Genomic DNA, 6000 nt, shown 5'->3' on the forward strand with positions numbered 1-6000 from the left:
TAAGAATAACTTTAAATGTCCCCAGAAAAAAATTTATATACATGGGAAAAGACACATCTTAGGGCAGAACTATGGCTTTAGAGTTCAACTGTTACGTCACTACTTAAATAAATTATTGATTTTTTTAGTTGGTAACAAAAAACCTGCTAAACTGGATAATGACAATACTGAGTTAATCTAAGAATAACTGAATCCCTTTTATTTCAATAAACATAGAAAGGAATTAATGCCAGAATAGGATTGCTATTAGACTTGAAAACGAATTAATTCTGCCATTAGAGATTTGAAAACAAATTAATTCAAACTGTTCTCTGGTAGGAGAATGGCCAGCTCACATTTGCAGCTCTACTTCTTTGTTGAAAAGGAGACAGAAAATCTTAGTGATTAAACATTAAAAGGAATAATCTGTAGGCTTCTGAAAATTAGAGGTTTTAAAAGCCTGAGACTGGGGCCAGCAGGTGGCATGATGTTTTTAAGATTCTGGATTCCACATGGCCAACTCTGTGGTTCAAGCTCCTGACCCTATAGCTTGAAACATATGCAGGGCACATGTGTGTGCATGCCCAAAACCCCAAGAGAAGAATGGAGGAGAAGGGATTGTGGCATGACCATCCCTTCTGTGGCAGAGATTTTTCACTTTCCCTCTCTGTCTGTCTTCAGCAAGCACATGCTCCCTGTGGCGGGGGAGGGGGGGGGATGGGATAAAGTTTGCTGCTACAGTAAACTATTTTCTTGCTGTAATTTTTCTATGACATTGAAAACAGCATAGTGGAAGAAACCCCATCAGTTACCTTAAAGTTAAGGCTGTATTATTATTTATTTATTCATTTATTGAAAGAGAGATTTTTTGCTATAGGGCGTGTGTGCTCGCTGGAAAGATAGAGAGAGACAGGAAGTGAGAAATCACCCCCTGGGAGAATGGCCTCACCACACTTGCTTCTCCTCCATTCTCCTCTTGGGATTTTGGGCATGCAAGCACATGCTCCTAGCATGAGTTTTAACTCCCTGGGTATGGTACTGGAATCATGGTTGACTATGTGGGAGCCCAGAGACATAACCATTATTGCATCTGTTGGTCCTGCTATGGCTACATTGTATCAATGATCTGCATAGTTCATATTATAGCTAGTAGGCTTTAACCTAGAATAATCTGGCCAAACAAATGTTTATATTTACTGAAAAATTAAAACAACACACTAAGCTACTATAAATGAATTCTGAACAAGAATATTATTTTTGATAATTAATATTTTCTGCTTATTTTGATAAATTAATATTTTCTATACAGAAAATCCTTTAAAAATAAACATGTTATATGCAATAATTTTCTTCCTTCTTAGAAAAATAATCACATATTTGTTCAAGACACATTATTTTGGAAAATACACTAAAGTAACATTTCTCTTGAATAGGAAAAAAAGTAATTTTACTCAAATTGTGATAGATTATAGGAATGGTGAGTTATGTGAAAAATGATACCTAATGGCCTAAGGGTTTTTGTTGTTAGAAAGGACAACTCTCCCTATAATTTCTAATATGTACTATGAGAGCCTGGAGATGCTTCTATATATCCATTTGGAAATAAGGGTATTCTACTCAATGTATCCATGAATGCTTTTTTTATAGTTGTTTACTACAATATTACTTCCCACATAAGGAAATGATGAAAATAATCTCACAAACTATATCTCTCTGAAAGAGTGAGATGAAATAGCTGATTACATGGTTTAAATATATTACTGTTAAGATGCTTTTTTTCTCAAGAGGAACATGGGCCTTTTTTGGTGATCAAATTTAGAATCTTTTCGTAGAAAGTAATTTGCAAAAGATGAAAGTCTAGGAGGTTGCTTAGAAATCTGAGATAAGATTCAGAAAGACGCAGGATTTCATAGGACTAAAAAAATATTTTTTAATTGAGTTTTCTTTTGGAAATCATAATCACTGGGTCAGCTAGTGGCAAGGTGGTTAAAGTGGCTTGACTGAACATGACTGATTGCATGATTTGAGTCCTAGACCCTGTGGCTTGAAAAACATGCCAGATGTGTGTGCGCATGCTAAAAATCCTGAAAGGAGAAATGGAGAAGGGAATGCAGTGTGCTATACACCTGGGGGTGGTGGTGGTGGTGGTTGTATGTGCTTTCTTACTATCCCTGCTATGGAGAGTGCAGGTGTCCTCTAGCAAATTAAAAAAAAATAAAGAAAAAGAAAATCATAATCACTCATTATTTGGGCCACTGGAGTATTATGCAAGAAAGTAAAATTAGTGTGGTATGGACATGAAGAATATGGAACTATGAGTCAGAAAACTAGCATTCTAGTGTTACTCTGCCACTAAGTAGCTAGAAGCCTATTACTATAAGCTCATTGGGCATCAATTTCCTTGTATGTGGAACTGAACAATTCTATATGTTGTATTTAATCTACATAATTGTTGAAAGACTCTTTATATTAAAATAATTTGAAAGGCATTAATCATTATGCAAATATGTTATTATTTTATAGTTGCACAAAGAAACAATTTCTAAGAAATCAAATAACACTAATGAAAAATATACACTATGCTCATGCGTAAATAGGTACCTTAAAGTCAATTCCTCCTACAAAGATGCGATTTGGGATCACCGTTCCGTATCTTGGGGCACTTGCTGGGTTATTCAAAGGCACAGGTGACACAGGATTAGGGGATGGAGATAATGAATCTGTTTGAGTCTGATTTGATGTTTGCTGTAAAATAAAATTCTTTTAAACTTTTAACACTGGTATCAGTTTTGATACAGGCTGAAAAAATCTTTCAAAAAGATGGGTCATTTACACAAAGTATGGTATCCTAGACTTTTTTGATATTATGACATTTATAGTTAAGAGTTAATAGTTTTGGGGAGAAGCATAAAATATAGGAAACAGAATCTATTCCACTATAGAGACGATATTAAATACATTATTTAAATATACTTATATTAATTATCATGAAATGTATTATTTAAAGAGGAGTATTAAAACATAAAAGAAGTTTAAAAGAAAAACAGTCCTGGATAGCTAAAAGCTGGCCTGTCACCACCAATTAGGCCCTGGTTTGTTAGGAGTTTGCTTGGCACTCACAGCTAGGCTGTGGTCTCTTTTTAACAGAACATCAACATCAGACACAGTCATTCTGACTGTGATGGATCAAGATAAAACAAGACCACTCCATCAGTATTCATGTCTGAATATTGACAAAAACTAAAGCATTATCCAAACCTCAAGTATGAGTAAATATCCCTCTATCCTGGCTATTATGAGTGACTGCTCCTTCTTTACCAACCACAACTTTAGTGTTGATACATTTTTCTTGTCTTTTAGATAAGAATACACTCAATCATAGCATTACTCCCATGTCCTGACAACATGCATTCGTAAGTAACGCCCTTCTTCCTTAAACTCCCTCTAAAAATCATGTAACACAGAACTAAGCCCTGTCAGTTATTTCTAATACAACTTATTGTAAAATAAATAAATAAATAAACACACACACACACACACGCACACACACACACACACACACACACATACAACTCATAAGTATACTTTTTTTTTACACCAAAGAATTGAGTTCAGTAACATATCCACAATTCTGAGGACCTAATTTAAATTTTAATAAATGTGCATTAACATATAAGCCTCTGCAAAATGGCAAAGGTAATAGACTTGTAAGGCACAACAGAAAAAAAAAAAACAAGAATTGATAGTTTTTGGAAGAGAAAATGATTCAAGACATTGCTAATTATTTTCCGTCTAGGAACAGTAGGCAGACTTCTGAGATAGTCCAACATACTAAATGAATGCTTCACAAAGCTTGAAATTTGTAACTGCAATTCTCTGAGAAACATACATAAAAACAAATTTGCAATTTATGTAATAGAATTGTTCTTTTCCACAGTTTTCCTCTGTCACTTCATTGGTTGAAAAAACCCATAATCCCTAATTTAAGGGATTATGGCCACTATGACTATTAGACTGGACTTCTTCCCCATCCAGTCTTGAAGTGGGAAAATATATACACCCTAACAAAGGAGTTCACAAATACTTCTTTTAAACAGAAAAGTCATCAAAAAGTTACTATGTTGTAGTTTCCACCAAAAAAACCTGGAAATCTAATTATTTTTTTCTTTCTTAGAGATTTTTGCTATAGGGTGCATGTGCTTGCCAGACAGAAAGCTAGATATCATCCCTCAGGGGGGATGGCCACTTGGCAAACCCTTTTTTTCTCAGGATTTTGGGCACATGTGTACACACACTCTGTGTGAGTTTTAAGCTGCCAGGCTAGGGACTCGAACTGTGGTGGAGTACGCGGGAGTCCAGCCACATAACCATTAGGCCATCTGCTGGCCCCTGGAAATCTAATTTTAACTGCTATTCTCTGATCATTTAAAGTCACTTTCTCCAGTAGCTAAATTTTTCCTCCCTCCCTCCCTTTTACTTTCAGACAGGTTCTTGATACATGGCCCAGGGTGGTCTCAAACTATCAAGAGAAAACTTTCTGTCCCTGTGTCCTACAGGTGTATGCTGCTTAGTCTCCCTTTTCAATGGTGGATCTGTAGTGCTAAAGATAATACAATAGCTCTAGTAGACATAATTCTCTCTGCTCATTTGTTTATAGAGTGTAGAAATTACCAGTTTGCAGGACCAGCAGTTGGTATAAAGGCTATGTGGCTGGACTCCCATGTAGTCGACCGCAGTTCGAGTCCTGGACCCGGTGGCTTAAACTCATGCTGGGTGAGTGTGCCCAAGAACCTGAGAAGAGCATGAGGAGAATGGATCGGTGTGGCCTTTGCCCCTGGGGGGGTGTGTGTGTGTGATTTCTTGCTTTCTGTCTTTTTGTCTCTCTCTGTCTTTCTGGCCAGTGCATGTGCCCTATAGCAAAAACCTCTCCCCCAAAAAGAAAAAAAAATACCAGTTTGCTAAATTTTAAAAAGGTCAGTTTTTATGAAATTCTCTTAAAAACAAGTGTTCAATGGAAGAACTCATTTGTTCTCAAGTTTGTTTAAAGACGAACTCTATATTTTGCATTGAGAGAGGGATAAAATGAACAAAATGCTTTACTTCCAATTTTGAGAAATTAAAGGATACTCACTGAGAAAAGAAAACGTCATCTTATACCCAATTAACTTCATTCTCCTGTCTCTAAGGCTCCTGCTCTATTGTGGGTTCCAACTGTTTTTTCTCCTTACCGCTTATCATTTTCTATATAACTGACTTATTATGTTTATAATGTCTCTTTCCACTGCAGTGTAATGTTCATGATGGCAGGGTTTTTGCCCGTTTTTTGTCACAGCAGCATCTCTAAGTAGTCACAGAACACAGCAGGTACTCAATGAATATTTGCCGAATGAATACATGAACGAATCATTTTTGCAGGCCAGACCGCTTCACGATATGCCATACATTAGGCAGAAGGCTTAAGAATAGGGCATTAATAATAGCAAAAAAAAAAAAAAAAAGTTAATGTGGGCAATTACAAAGTTCAGGAACAGGCCACTATAAACTCTTTAGAGGAAGGCAACTGAGCACTGGATTAAACAACAAAGCAAGTCTCCAATTCTGGGGCAATAATTAGACGTGCTTTTAAAAGCGCCTAGGTAGGGGGGTGCTATTGGGCTGGAAGAAAGAGTCCTTTGCTCAGTAAAACCTCCAGCACTAAAGAGTTTATTAAAATTCTCCTCCAAAGTCAAGTGCCCTGAGAATTAACCTGGACATCTATCATGTACTTGGCAAAGAAGGCGACAGCAAGAGGGCGGGCTAACCGTCGCAGTCACGGCCTCGGTGCTCCTTCCCCTCCGGGGCCAGCAAGTCGAGGCGCTGGGGGAAATGGCCCCAGCGACAGCTTCCTCGGGTTCTCTCGGGTCATCGTGAACTTGGGCACTGACACGAGGGTCCACCCCCTCCCCACCAAAGTGCGGGAGGGAAAAGAAGGCTAGCCAGCGAGAAATTTTGCCCCGCAAAGCCGCCAGCAGCAGTGGCGGG

At 37.5% G+C, this 6000-nt stretch overlaps 1 protein-coding gene across 1 annotated transcript in view; it reads right to left on the reverse strand.

Moving 5' to 3' along the window:
* BOLL (boule RNA binding protein) overlaps positions 1–5994 on the reverse strand; it is a 45384-nt gene extending 39390 nt beyond the window's left edge. Inside the window, exons 1-2 of the mRNA XM_027773611.1 lie at positions 5745–5994; positions 2581–2724 (exon numbers count right to left, since the gene is read on the reverse strand). The gene's annotated coding sequence lies outside the window, so the exon portion shown is untranslated. The remainder of the gene's footprint in view (positions 1–2580; positions 2725–5744) is intronic.
* Between the last annotated feature and the right edge of the window lie 6 nt (positions 5995–6000).

The sequence above is a fragment of the Tupaia chinensis genome, unplaced genomic scaffold (genome assembly GCF_000334495.1).
Source record: "Tupaia chinensis unplaced genomic scaffold, TupChi_1.0 Scaffold000361_1, whole genome shotgun sequence".
NCBI lineage: Eukaryota > Metazoa > Chordata > Mammalia > Scandentia > Tupaiidae > Tupaia > Tupaia belangeri.